This window comes from Camellia sinensis, chromosome 5 (genome assembly GCF_055761805.1).
Source record: "Camellia sinensis isolate YWXY chromosome 5, ASM5576180v1, whole genome shotgun sequence".
NCBI lineage: Eukaryota > Viridiplantae > Streptophyta > Magnoliopsida > Ericales > Theaceae > Camellia > Camellia sinensis.
In genome coordinates, this window is record NC_138965.1 from 163,029,742 (window position 1) to 163,045,863 (window position 16,122).

General features: G+C 29.5%; 1 long non-coding RNA gene across 1 annotated transcript; it reads right to left on the minus strand.

The window, feature by feature from the left end:
• Window positions 1–5,010: 5,010 nt before the first annotated feature.
• Window positions 5,011–6,779, minus strand: LOC114291527 (uncharacterized). The gene is made up of 3 exons (XR_003639431.2): window positions 6,338–6,779; window positions 5,754–5,792; window positions 5,011–5,289 (listed from the first exon to the last, which is right to left on the minus strand). It is a non-coding gene; the product is annotated as an uncharacterized LOC114291527 (long non-coding RNA).
• Window positions 6,780–16,122: the final 9,343 nt, after the last annotated feature.

Below are 16,122 nucleotides of genomic sequence, written 5' to 3' on the forward strand. Positions count from 1 at the left end.
GGCTCTATAAACCCCATATGTAAGAAGCTCGACTTAGTAAATGAGATTTTTGTTAAGAATGATTTTAAATGTATAATGAATTTTTTTTAAAACAATCATATATATATATATATATATATTACAGGTCGCATGCATTTCATTATAGAAATTATTATGAAGATCAAAATATTTTAGTTTAGATTTACTATTTAAAGCTATGTTTCAAAAAATTAGATAGTCATGATCAACAAATATATGTTATTAAGACATTTGTCATGCAATCGTGTATACCTTTATTTGAGTTAATTTACTGCCATGATCATATTTTAGTAAATCTTTGAAATTATTAATTTATTAAATAGTGATCATCTTTCTCTACTTGATATTATATATATATATATATATATTGACAAACTACAGAATATTAGTGGATTAATAAGTTAAATTATTACAAAATAACTATAGTTGCTCCATCAACTTGAACCTCCAACTTTCTCATTATCCTAAAGAATAATTATATGGACCACTGGACCAACTGTCCTATATATATATATATATATAATACTTATGAGAAAATATGGCATTATTATCTTTTTTAGTTTCCAATAGTATTATTCCCATCCTGAGTAAAAAATCTCAAAATCCCAATAAATAATTACAATACAATCCACAAATTAAAAATTATATATAATAAAAAAAAATCCTAACATGAGAGGCCTAATAATTTGGACCAACTTTTTATGCAAGATGAATCCACTAAGCTAAAGCAATTCATTTTTTTTTTCATCAAAGAAACCCAAAATCGTTGATTAACTTAGTAAGATTTTTAATTTTAGGTATGTTAAATACTTTATAGTAATAAGAATGAACTTGATAATGAGGTTGGTTTTGTTTGGGCCAAATATAGGAGTGTATTTTGTGTGAAGTGATTGGTATTCATATTAGGTACATTTGGCAAAGCCATCTAGTCTTAGTAGCATGAAGCTTATGTAAAGTATGGTGCATGTAATGTTTTTCCTATTTGGTTTCGTTTTCATTTTAAATTATTGCATTTCATGTTTTCAAAAATAAAAACAATGAAAAAAAAATCAATAACATTCATCGTTTTCATTTTTTTAAATTCATAAACTATTTAACTGTGTCTCCGAAATAGGGAATTTCAAAAACCTTTTGAAAATAATCTTTGAAAGCAGTTTATTGAACAATTTTTTTTTTCTTTCTACTTTTTAGAACAAAAGCAGAAAATGATACCAATCACATTTCTTTTATCTCCTTAATTCCCATAAAATAATAAGGTTCTAATTGTGGTAAAAGTTCACCAATCACATTTCTTCCATAATGGATCATTGGGCCTGACCTTGCCTCTTGCTGTAGGCCTAGTGGGATATGGGCTTGCATCCCATTGGGCTGTCCCAATAGTTGGCCCAGATTGTATTCCCCCAATCATTTTCATTTATTTTAAATTCACCATAATCCATGAATTACAAAAATGCTCAAAAATTAATAAAATTACTTATAATAATATTTCTTTGCTTTTTTTTTTTAGCTTACAATATTTCTTTCCTTTTTGATTGTTGGAGAAATGATAAAATAAAATTTGTGATAAAAAAAATCCCTTAATTCATTGGCACATGTGATGCATTACAAAACAAGTGTCTTAAAACTTGTAATAAGGTTTAACCATGATCATGACGCATGACCAAAATTTGTTTTTGCATTCAGACCCTTCATAAGGCTTTGTTGTCTTTGTCTCTTGGGCCAGCATGTATTTTTTCCTTGATCAAACTAAAGTTTCTCTATCTATAAAAAAATAAATTAATAAAACACTAAAGTTACTTTGTCATTTATTTAACCCTTGCTATAGCAAAACAATTTTGTCATGAGGGAACAAAATCACCAATTTTCATTGGCTAAAATAAATGAATGAGCAAGGTGAGTCCCATTTAAATAATGAAAATAAAATCTAATTTTTTTAGAGAATTAAATATCACAAATAATATCAAACTTGTTTTCATAATAGTTGAACCCACAACCTCAAATTAAAAAATAATACAATATAACCATTAAATCAAAGATCTTGATTTTTCTCATATGTTCAATGTATCTTAATTTTACTTAAAATTTTCATAATCAAACATAAAAATAAGTGTAAATTATAGTGATCTCTTTTGAGGTTTAGAAAAAATACAGTAAACTTCATAATTTTGACATAATTACATAGACTTCCCTTTTAATCTACTTAAAGAGACTAAAATTAATGTAAAAAATATGAAGATACCACAATACACAATATAAAAATGTATATTTAATGTAAAATATATAATAACTCTATTTTTTTTTATACGACTAATTTTTGATGAAAAATGAATCAAATGTCATATAAATTAAAATTTCAAAAGAATTTTAACATAATTGTGCCAACCTTGTAAACTTTGCTATATATATTTTTTTTTATATCTATACAGTTTACCTAAACAACTTATGAGATTTCAAGAACTTTCTAGATGGACCACAAGCCCTTCCTAGTAGTCCCCTCCCCATTGATGAGGCAGGTTGCCCCCAACCTATGGCCTATTATTTGCCGAATGCAAGGGCAAATTGCACTTCATTACATATTTTCAAAAAAATTATAAATTAATGGTAAATTTTATCAATTTTAATATTTAAAATTATATATTTTTTTATAAATTTATAAATATTTTTTCAACACACCACAAACTTGCAATTTTTCCCGAAACCAAATCTATATTGAAACCAGCACCAAAATTCAAGGAAGGACAAAAAGCAACAAAGAGTGGGTCACTTTGGGGTTGGACTGCAAATAATAAACGTAAAAAAAAAAAAAATTAAAAATTAAAAATCATAACTCAGTCCGATTCAAACTCTTCATGCATGGATTCTTTTCTTAAATTCAATCTATGATTTTATAGTTATAGTTGTACGGGGGCGAAATATCCTCTGCTTTCCGTACTCCTTGTACTCTGAGCTTCTCTTGACGACGTCTACCTGGCAACACAGAAACGGTGAGCTGCCCGGCGGTGGTGTGCCGGATAGACCCTCCGACGATCAAGTCAATCCACTTGAGGAAGAAGAAGAAGACTGAGAGAGAGTATTCTTTTTGGGGAAGAAGTTGCATACCTCTAACGTTCGTCATCCTCCTCCCTATTTCAAGGCTGGCCATGCAGCCTCAAGATTATGCGCGCACTACCTCTACTGTCCTTCCCAAGACAGGTGGCAATGCTCGCCTCTCACCACCTTACGCGTGTAAAGGCTTAGTCCTCCCATCAGTACACGCAGAACTGCCTAACGGTATTGAGGCATGCGTGGGGCAGATGCCCCTTCCCTCGTGCCATTGGCCCAGGTGGCACACCTGACCGTAGTACCACGACCGGCCTATCTCCCACGAAGAACTATCACTACAAGCGCTCAACCGCGCTATGCCCCACCGGACTGCCCCTTGGCAAAGGGGTGGTGGGGTGATGCTCATGGGCCGGGCTGGAGTTGACCGGTTTGTCATGGCATACCGGTCGCGAGGCATGCTGGCCCCTGTCCGTTCTACCCTCATCCGAGGTTATCTGGAATCTGCCCATCTCGGCTCATCGGTCAAAGACGTGCCATCCCTCCCTTGTCCAAAGTCTAGCCCGAGCTACCCGTAACCTGGTCTCGCCGCTTGGCTGTGTGCACTGCCTCGCAGCTCGGCCAGGCTTAGTTCACGCCCAGTCAGCCGGTCTTTTAGACCGAGCAAAACAGATCCGTCCAATCTCTGCTCGGCCGTACTAATGGCGCAAATCTCCCCTCTCAATAGTTATGGTATATATATAACTTTTATTACTTAAATCATTTAATTTAAAAAAATATATATATACATGGTGAACTTGCACCTGCAACTGTTGATGGATTGTGGTAAAACTAATTTTAAATAATCATACAAACAAATTCTATTTGAAAAATGATAGCATATTTCTAGATATTTGAATCGGATATCAGTAATATTATGTGAGTATCTTGGTAATGATAACATGTTTTCTAGAAATTGTGGTTCTAAATCAAATTGAACCGTGGTTCATTCTAGTTTGGTGCCAACTTTTTTTTATAATTTGAGTGCACAAAAGTTTAATTAAATTTTGAATAAATTATAAATGCATCTTTTGATACTTGTTTAAAATGCGGATTGTCCCATATAGTTTAAAAAATTATAAATTTTTTCTTGTTAGAATTTTTTATTTAACAAATTAACTAAAAAATGAAATTCCTAATTGCTCTCTTACATAATAAAATTGCTTAAATTATTAATTAAAATAAATTTTTAACATCATTAAAAATTATTAATTAATTTGATAATTTATTAATAAAATGAGTTATTAGAAACATCATGGAAATGAATGTAATTTATAAAACTACATATAGATCAATTTATATTTTAAATAAATCTCAATGGAGTGTTTATAATTTTTCCAAAATTAAATTTTCAAAATGGACAAAAGTTTAAATCCAACCAACCCAGTCCACCATTGTAGCCACATAATTCTCCACTTTCGGTTAGCCACTCCTTTTCCATTGGCAAGCCCCTTTCCCTCTCAGTCCTTCATCAGCGATCTTGCTCCCACTATAGCCTACATCCTACGACCCGCTTTTCTTTAAGTTAAAGATTCGAAGTAAGGGAGTGACTGGAAAAAAGAGAAGATGGTAAAGGATTAGAAAAATATTTCAAAACTTTAGAGCAAGAGCTCTAGAACTTGCTCTAATGATGTGGTAGTTGTGTGGAGTCCATCTTGATGCAATGTTTTGGCTTGAATTTTTTTTTTTTGAAAGCTGTCAGCTCAGTAGAGCTCTATTTAGAGCTCTACTTTTAGGGCTTTAAATCATCATTGAAAGGGTTATAGAGGGGTGGCAGAGAGAGATTGTCACGACCCAAATCTGCTCCTAAAAGTTTGGACATGACCGGCCTAACCTAAGGCCTCAACTTTGTTATAATAAATTTTACTCATGATTAGGGCCAAAACGGAAGCAAAATAATATAATAAACATTCATTGAGCTATGACTACATGCCAGGATCTTAACGTAGTACCATACATCAGTACATAACATTCTATGCGTCATTTACATTACTGTTATGTACAAAAAGTAACAACCCAAAAGTTAGGTAGTGCCAATGTATATATACATATGTCTATTCCTCCTAATTTCAACAAAACATGCTAACACACCGATTTTCCAAAATTAAACAAAGAGTCACTTCGGATGGCTCAGCAAAATGGTTCAGTAAAAGACTCATGGGCTAACTTACAGTTGTCCCATGGGCTGATCACCTACAAAACATCCATAAAGAGAAATGAAGTGAGTAGGGCTCAGTGAATGATAGCAATACAACAGATGAAGGGTACGAGCATAATTTTAACAGTGCATATTCATAAATCACGGCTTGGTCTTATTCATATTTCCTTTTCTGAACGGCTTCAGGCTCACATAAGACAGAACGACCTTAGACCCAACGTAATACAGAACAACCTCAGGCCTATCATAATAGCAAAATAGCCTTGGGCCCAACAAATTACAAAACGACCTTACGTCCATTATTTTAGCAAAACGGCCATAGGCCCATCATAACAGCAAACAAAACAACCTCGGGTCCATATCTCATGTGCCAAGTGCAAACACATCGAGCATATCTCATATATCATAAGTCACTTGCTAAAAGAGTAAATAAGGTAACGAACAACACATAAAGACATAAAACATTAACGAAACATGACGTTACTCTACTATCACTCACAGTGATGCGGTTGAACGATGGTCCTCTCTTGTATGTGTCCTACACATAGCATACAATTCATAAGCATATCACATTTTCTTAGTTTCTTCTTATTTCGCAATTATCCGATTCGTTAAGTTTCATGTAATTAAATGCATTATAGGAACACCGAACGAGCATAATATCACATTCAGCGGGTCGAAAAGAGCGAAAGAAAATTATAGAATTTTTCAGCTTGGGCCGCACATGCTTTTATTGCAGTGTAGCCCAATCCTTCACCCTTGTTTTCCGCACGTGCGGCTATGCCTCCTGCACGTGCGGTCCTATACCCTGTTTTGGTAGTTCGAAACTTAGATAAAAACTCAACTAACCAAACTCATTCCAAGGTATAAGATAGAGAAAAATTAGCTCAATATCATGGTATATCATCATAATGAACATGAATCACAAGCATAATAAGTCCATTTTCCCCTTAAATTTATATATACATCCCAATTTCTTTATATTTCTTCCATGCTTGGTTGATAACTTACATGAATGGAAAGCTTTCCTTCTCAAATCAAATAGAGGGAGAGATTAGGATGTTCTAGTTAAATTATACATACCTTGAACTCTAGTCTCAAAGCCCTTTTTCAATTCCTTCAATCCTCACTCTTGTTGAGCCTCCCTTCTTCCCTCTTCTTCTCTAGCACATTCTCCCCCTTTTTGAGGAGATATTAAGTCATCCATTTATTTTATATCCATCTAGTATAAGTCTTAAGAGGGTGAAATCCCAATTTTTCCAATTAATTCGTTACGAATCAAATTTTTACAAAATTTAATATTATCTCCTAAAAATTACGCTAATCATAAATGTAAAATCAATTTTGGGTTATCGCACCTCTAAGACTTCCAATTTCAAGTTTAAACATCCTAATTTTAACAGAATTTCTCCAACAACCCACAGATAGAATGACATAATTAAATAATTCGTATATGTAAGCACAACTCCACATGAAATTTCACATTAAGCATGTAATTACTCATATAACTAGAGATGTAAAGCACATAAGAGGGTCGGGTTATTAGAGGGATTGTAAAAGGTGACAGAAAGATATAGATGGGCTGAACAGAAAAGAAGAAGGGATTGTGGGTGACAAAAAAGATTAAATAGGAATTAATTGAGTTGTTAAAAAAAAAAAAAAAGAGAACAAAAATTAATGGATAATGTTACGAATATTAAATTTTTTACTAAATAAATGATCAAATGTCTACACTTTTATGGACCATACATCAATGTGAGATATTTAATTATTTATTTAGTAGAAAATTTAGAATCTATAATATTTTCCAAAATTAATTGGAGGATGGTTTTTTTTTTTTTTTTTGGATTCAAAGAGAATGGGGTGTTCAAAAGTTAAGATGGCCAACAAATTTATTGGGGTCCATTTAAATGCACTCAAGGCTCATATTCAAATCTTATTAAATGTTTATTTTGTCCTTCTTAATTTATATATTTTATATACAATATTGAAAATTTTAAGTCTGTGATTTTTTTTATTATAAAATCTTACTATTTGTTGACTCAATTAAAGTGACAAACGTACGTCCAAAAAAAAAAACTACAATAGCTTGTGAGGGATTAATATAAACAAAAATGATAGAGACTCTCTTTTTCTTTTATTCTCATAATCTTCACAGACATATGTCAGTGAGTGATAGAAAGAAAAAAAAATAAAAAATAAAAATTAGTCAATCCCAATACATTGAGGATGATGGAGGTCAAGAAAAAAGGAGTCTCAACCTAATTTTATGCTCACATGATGGCTCTATAAACCCCATATGTAAGAAGCTCAACTTAGTATATCAGATTTCTGTTAAGAATGATTTTAAATGTATAATGAATTTTTTTTTTAAATAGTTATATTTATATATATATATATATATATATATTACAGGTAGCATACATTTCATAATAGAAATTATTATGAAGATCAAAATATTTTAGTTTAGATTTACTATTTAAAACTATGTTTCAAAAAATTGAGTCATGATCAAAAAATATATGCTATTAAGACATTTGTCATGCAATCGTATACCTTATTTGAGTTAATTTACTGCCATGATGATATTTTAATAAATCTTTGAAATTATTATTTTATTAAATAGTGATCATCTTACTATACTTGATATTATATATATATATATATTGACAAATTACAGAATATTAATGGATTAATAAATTAAATTATTACAAAATAACTATAGTCATCCCATCAACTTGAATCTCCGTCTTTCTCATTATCTTAAAGAATAATTACATGGACCACTGAACCAATTGCCCTACCCATAACTATAATACTTATGAGAAAATATTGCATTATCATTTTTTTAATTACCAATAATATTATTCCCATCCCGAGTAAAAAATCTCAAAATCCCAATATCCCAATTAATAATCATAACACAATCCACAAATTAAAAATTATATATATAATAAATAAATAAAAAATCTTATCACAGTAAGTGGGAGGTCTAATAATTTGGACCAACTTTTAATATGCAAGATGAATCCACTAAACTAAAACAATATATTTTTTTCATCAAAGAAACCCAAAATCGTTGATTAACTTAGTAAGAATTTTACTTTTAGGTATATTAAATACTTTATAAAAATAAGAATGAACTTGATAATGAGGTTGGTTTTGTTTTGGCCAAATATAGGAGTGTATTTTTTGTGTAGTGATTGATATTCATATTAGGTACATTTGGCAAAGCTGTGTCATGTTCACTAATTTAGTCTAGCATGAAGCTTATGTAAAGTTTGGTGCATGTAATGTTTTTCCTATTTGGTATCGTTTTCATTTTAAATTATTGCTTTTCATGTTTTCAAAAATAAAAACAATGAAAAAAAAAAAATCAAAAACATTCATCGTTTTCATTTTTGTAAATTCATAAACTATTTAACCGTGTTTCCTAAATAGGGAATTTCAAAAAACTTTTGTAATCTTTGAAAACATTTTATTGAACAATTTTATTTTATTTTTTTCCATTTTTTAGAACAAAAGCAGAAAATGATACCAATCACATTTCTTTTATCACCTTAATTCCCATAAAATAATAAGGTTTTAGTTATGGAATCACGTTTCTTCCATAATGGGTCATTGGGCTTGACCTTGCCTCCTGCTGTCTAGGCCTAGTGGGATATGGGCTTGAATCCCATTGGGCTGTTCCTATAGTTAGCCCAGATTGTCTGTGTATTTTCCCCCAATAATTTTCATTTATTTTAAATTCACCACGATCCATGAATTACAAAAATGCTCAAAAAATAGTAAATTTACTTATAATAACATTTCTTTCCTTTTTGATTGTTGGAGAAATGATAAAAAAAAAATCCCTTATGCTGTGTTTGGTTGACGGATTTGGAGAGAGATTTGGAAAAGGAAAGGGAAAAGGTGTGTGAAACTATGTGAAATATAGGTTTATTTTATTCACATTTCACCAAACTTTTCCCTTTCTCTTTCCAAATCCCTCTTCAAATCCTCTAACCAAACACAGCGTTAATTTATTGGCACATGTGATGCATTACAAAATAAGTGTCTCAAAACTTGTATTAAGGTTTAACCATGATCATGACCCATGACCACATTTTAATTTATTTTTAGATTTTGTTTTTGCATTCAGAACCTTCATAAGGCTTTGTTGTCTTTATCTCTTGGGCCAGCATGTATTTTTTCCTTGATCAAACTAAAGTTTCTCTATCTATAAAAAATAAATTAATAAAACACTAAAGTTACTTTGTCATTTATTTAACCCTTGCTATACCAAAATAATTTTGTCACGAGGGAACAAAATCACCAATTTTCGTTGGCTAAAAGAAATTAATGAGTAAGGTGAGTCCCATTTAAATAATGAAAATAAAATCTAATTTTTTTAGAGAATTAAATATCACAATTAATATCAAACTTCTCTTCATAATAGTTGAACCCACAACCTCAAATTAAAAAATAATACACATTAAATCAAAGATCTTGATTTTTTACGTATGTTCAATTTTTCTTAATTTTACTTAAAGTTTTCATAATCAAACATAAAAATAAGGGTACATTATAGTGATCTCCTTTGAGATTTAGAAAAAATACAATAAACTTCATAATTTTGACATAATCACATAGACCTCCATTTTAGTATGGTTAAACAAACTAAAAATAATATAGATAATATGAGAACACGACAATACACAATATAAAATATATATTTTAATGTAAAATATATAATAATTCCATTTTTTTATTTATACAACTAGTTTTTAATAAAAAAATGGATCAAATGTCATATAAATTAAAATCTCAAAAGAATTTTAATATAATTGTACCAAACTTATAAATTTATTATATTTTTTTTACATCTATGTAATTTACCTAACCAACTTATGAGATTTCAAGAGCTTTCTAGATGGACCACACGCCCTTCCTAGTCCCCTCCCCATTGATGACACAGGTTGCCCCCAACCTATGGCCTATTATTAGCCGAAACCAAGGGCAAATTGCACTTCAGTACATATTTTCAAAAAAATTATAAACTAATGATAAATTTTATCAATTTTAATAATTAAAATTATATATTTTTTCATAAATTTATAAATATTTTTTCAACACACCACAAACTTGCAATTTTACCGCAAACCAAATCTAGATTGAAACCAGCACCAAAATTCAGGGAAGGGCAAAAACGAACAAAGAGTGGGTCACTTTGGGGTTGGACTGCAAATAAAATAAAATAAAATAATGAAAAATCATAACTCAGTCCGATTCAAACTCTGCATGCATGGATTCTTTTCTTAAAAAAAGGAGGGTATTTTTGACGGCAGAAAATACCGTCTCAAAAAAACAGAGTATTTGTGATAGTATTTTTTACCGTCGCAAATACCCTCCTTTTTTGAGACGGTATTTTCTGCCGTCGCAAAAAATGACTTTTTGAGACAGCAAGTATGCCGTCGCAAATAGTTCCGTCTTATAAACCCACTTTTCTTGTAGTGCAACCTATGGCCTATTATTAGCCGAAACCAAGTGCAAATTGCACTTGAGTACATATTTTCAAAAAAATTATAAATCAATAATAAATTTTATTAATTTTAATAATTAAAATTACATATTTTTTCATAAATTTATAAATATCTTTTCAACACACCACAAACTTGCAATTTTTCCCGAAACCAAATCTATATTGAAACCAGCACCAAAATTCAGGGAAGGACAAAAACGAACAAAGAGTAGGTCACTTTTGGGTTGGACTGCAAATAATAAACGTAAAAAAAAAATTAAAAATTAAAAATCATAACTCAGTCCGATTCAAACTCTTCATGCATGGATTCTTTTCTTAATACTTTACAATTCAATCTATGATTTTATAGTTATAGTTATGGTATATATATAAATTCTATTACTTAGATCATTTAATTTTAAAAAGAAATATATATATGATGAACTTGTACTTGCAACTGTTGATGGATTGTGGTAAAACCAATTTTAAATAATCATATAAACAAATTCTATTTGAAAAATGATAGCATATTTCTAGATATTTGAATAGGATATCAGTAATATTATGTGAGTATCTTGGTAATGATAACATGTTTTCTTAAAATTGTGATTCTAAATCAAACTCAATCGCGGTTCAATCTAGTTTAACTCTTTTTATAATTTGAGGCGTTGTTTGTCAATTATATATTTTAGTTAAAATGTTATTATAAGTTGTCATATCACTCTCTTTACTTTTTTGTATATTTTTTGTAAAAAATCAAAAAATTACTAAAATAATATGTTCCCAAAGGAGGCATGAGTGGACAAAAGTTTAATTAATTTTGAATAAATTACAAATGCACCTCTTGATATTTGTTTAAAATACGGATTATCCCATATAGTTTATAAAATTATAAATACTTTTTTATCAGAATTTTTTATTTAACAAAATTAATTAAAAAATAAAATTTCTAACTACTCTCCTATATAATAATAAAATTATTTGAATTATTAATTGAAATAAATTTTTAATGTCACTAAAAATTGTTAATTAACTTGATAATTTATTAATAAAATGAGTTATTAGAAACATCATGGAAATGAATGTAATTTATAAAACTACATGGATCAATTTATATTTTAAATAAATCTTAATGGAGTGTTTATAATTTTTCCTAAATTAAATTATTAAAAATGGACAAAAGTTTAAATCTAACCAACCCAGTCCACCATTGTAGCCACATAATTCTCCACTTTCGGTTAGCCACTCCTTTTCCATTGGCAAGCCCCTTTCCCAGGAGTGTTTTAGGTACATAGTAAATGTCAATTTTTTAATTTTTTTAATTAAAAAAGTCGTAAAAAAATTAATTTTTTTAACACAAAAAATGTTAAAAAGTCATAAAAAAAAAAATTAAAAAATTAACTTTTTACTAACTTCTCAAAACACCACCCAATTCATATCGTTCATCAGCGATCTTATTCCCATTGTAGCTTACATCCTATGATGCACTTTTCTTTAGGTTAAAGATTCAAAGCGAGGGAGTGACCGGAAAAAGAGAAAATGGTAAAGGATTAGAAAAATGTTTCAAAGCTCTACCGCAAGAGTTCTACAATTTGCTCTATTGACGTGACAGTTGTGTGAGACCCATGTGTGAGACCCATCTTGATGCAATGTTTTGGTTTGAATTTTTTTTTTTTTTTAAAGCTGTCAACTCAGTAGACTTTGGGCTCTTTTGGGAACAATGGTAAAAAGCCAAAAAATTGGCTTTTTAGCTTTTTTTAACAAAAAAAGTCAACTTTTTTACCCAAAACAACCCAACTTTTTGCCAAAAAAGCCACTAAAAAAGTCAAAAAGCCAAAAAATCAATTTTTTACCAACTTCCCAAAACACCCCTTTGTTTATAACTTTACTTTTAAAACTCTAAATTATCACTCAAAGGGTTATAGAGGGGCAGCAAGGAGGGATTGTAAAAGGTGGCAGAAAGGTATAGATGGGCCGGACAGGAAAGAAGAAGGGATTGTGGGTGACAAAAAAGATTAAATAGGAATTAATTGAGTTGTTTAAAAAATAAAAAAAAAAAAGAGAAAACAAAAATTAATAGATAATGTTAAGAATATTAAATTTTTTTACTAAATAAATGATCAAATGTCTCAAAAGGGTGCGAGATTCACACTTTTATGAACCTCACACCAGACATTTGATCATTTATTTAGTAAAAAATTTAGAACCTATAGCATTTTTTAAAATTAATTGGAGGATGGTTTTTTTTTTTTTTTTTTTTCAAAGAGGATGGGGTGCGCAAAGAGTTAAGATGGCCAACAAATTTATTGGGGTCCATTTAAATGCACTCAAGGCTCATATTCAAATCTTATTAAAGGTTTATAATATTTTGTCCTTCTCAATTTATATATTTTATATACAATTTTAAAAAATTTAAGTTTGTGATTTTTTTTATTATAAAATCATATTATTTGTTGACTCAATTATAGTGACAAACGTACGCCCAAAAAATAAAAATAAAAAACTACAATAATTTGTGAGGGATTAAATATAAAGCACATAGTTTTTTTTTATTTATTATTTAGAGGTTGTTTGGAGTGTCTTAAATAAGTGTACTTTTTGTATTTTTAGGTTGAGGAAAAAAATATGGATGTTTGGGTTAAATTTTTGATTTTTTATGAAAAAATATGTATTAAAAATTTGTATAAATAAGTGTGGAGGAAAAGATAGGGTAGGAGCCGTACGGAATGGCAGTGGTGATTGGCTGGGTGAGTAGATGAAAAAATATTATCTACTTATCGGGCTTTGATTGGATGGTATTGTTTGGCCCGTTGGGGCCCACCACAGGTTCCGTTTTTCTAATCGGAATTGTTCAATGTGTAGAACTCATCGAGTACGACATGTTTATAAAAAATCACGTTGATTGGATATCGATAACTATCTGATCGTGTTAGTTTTCTTTTGTCGACTGTTAACTATAATACTATCCAGTTTTTATATAAAATTGATTTGATCATATAGTTAGCGATATTCGATAGACGTGATTGTTTACAGGCTTATAGTACTAGAAGAGTTCTACATATTTAACGGTTCGAATTATCAAAACAAGACTCATGATAGGCCTCTACAGGCCCAACTTTACCATGCAAATAAGTGAACGTACACATGTTATTATTTTTTGTTTCAACAATGATTCATCCCACTAAAAACATCATCACTAATAGCACTAATGCATTAAAAAAAAAAAATAAAAATAAAAATAAAAATACAACTCCAAGACCAAAACATCACATCATTAATAGCGGGACCCACTGCCACCTAATTAGTGAGAGCACTAATTAGTGCTCCCAAGCATTTTTCTTTTTGTTTTTCCTTTCATTGCATGTGGCTGACATGTGCGTACGTTGATGGGTTGGTCGGATTGAACTTTATATTAATTTACCATTTAAATTAATATTTGTATTTTTTTTTAATATTTTTTTTTATGAATAGTGATAATTTTTTAACTTTTTTTATAATTTTTTGACTTTTTAACTTTTTTAAGGGTTGCCAAACCAACCCTTAATAACTGGCATGATCTAACTACTGCCCACACGAGGGGCACACCCCTCATATATAAGAAATATATATACGTGTTGTGTGTAATTTAAATAAATACAAATAGTGGGTATTTGGGAAGTGAATTTTTATATAAATTTTTTTAGTTGTAAGATATTATTAGATAAAAAAAATTTTGGTATTTGGAAAGATAGTTGGATTTTTTTGTGTTTGAATGTGATATTTGTGAGAGAAAAAAGTGAAATGATTATGAGGTTGAATGTAATATTTTGTTTGGATGTATTTTTTTTTGTTTTATAAAAGGCTTGTCTTTTAGCGAAAAAAAATAAAAATAAAATCCCAAACCCAAGTTCCCAAACACCACAATGGTACTGTTTGGTACTGTTAAAACATATTATAGATTATACCTTAACAGATTATAGATTATGACTTTAATCAGAAGCTGTTAATCTGTTTGGTATAACTGTTGGATTATATATTTAAGTTGCTGAGTAATATTTGTTAAATAAGCTGTGAAGTAATTTTTTCAATTAATTTTTATTTTTTGTTATTCACTATCTGTCTACATTTCTCATAAAAAATAATAATAATATTTTATAGTCCATTTGGGTCTTTTTCTATTTTTAAAAAAATAAAAAATAAAAAAATTTAAGAGTATAACCGTGAATTAACATGTCCACAGCAGAAACTAATAATCAGAAGTAAGGGGTGAGCAACTTCTTAGAATCAACTTTTTTAACTTAAAATAAGTTATTAGAATCAGAAACTGTTTGAAATAAGTTTAACCAAACAGTCCAAAATAACTTTTTAAAAGCCAAAAGTCATAAGTTGACTCAAAAAAGCCCCACCAAACACCCCAATGTGTTGTTGAGTAGTAACAATCTTGTTTAGCAAATAAAAAGTTGGAGAAATTACTATTTAGAATAATTTTTGAAAATTTATTAAATATGAATGAAAATTTTATAATATTAATTATTAATATTTGTAATATCTTATATTATTTTATAAATATATTTTACTAATTAATATTTATAATATTTTATAAATATATTTTACTAACATCATATCTGCGTAATTCTCTCTAAAAATTCGATATTAAAATTCCATACCCTTCCCTTATCTATTTTTTTTTTCTTAATTTTAAATGAAAAAAATAAAAATTGTTATTAAAGATTAAAAATTAAATTACTTTTTAAACCCAATGATATGACAATCAAGTACGATATTAAAGGTAGGGATTGGACTATCTCTGGTCTGTAATCGGACTGGATGGTCCAATCCAGCTCAATAGGGCCACTTTTGAATTCCGTTTTGATAATTCGAATCGTTCACATTTTAAGGTTCATCGAGTACATCATATATGGAAAAAAGCGAGTCGATTGAATAAGACTTCGTTTGGGAAGAAGATTTTGGTTGGGTTTGAGGCTATTTTAGCTATAAAAAGACAAAGTAGGATTTTTAACTCAATAAGACAAAACATCACATCAAACTCATAATCATTACATTATTTTTTTCACAAAAAGTCAAAAAAATCATTTTCAAACGAAACTTTTTAACCCAAGGTTAAAATAATTAAAAAGAAAAAAAGTCAACCTTCCCGAACAAACCCTAAGTGGCTTGGTTTGACATAATCTATAAAAGTTAAAAAGTCAAAAAGTTATTAAAAAAAGTTAAAAAATCCATACTATTTGGGCGAAGCTTGTGGGGGAAGTCTAGAGGGCAAAATAATAAGAATTCAACTATCCCAAAGTCAAAAAGTCAACAAAGGTACAATGGTTATTTTGATTTTATTACATATATTTTCATAAAAAGTTAAAAAATTATCCTAAAT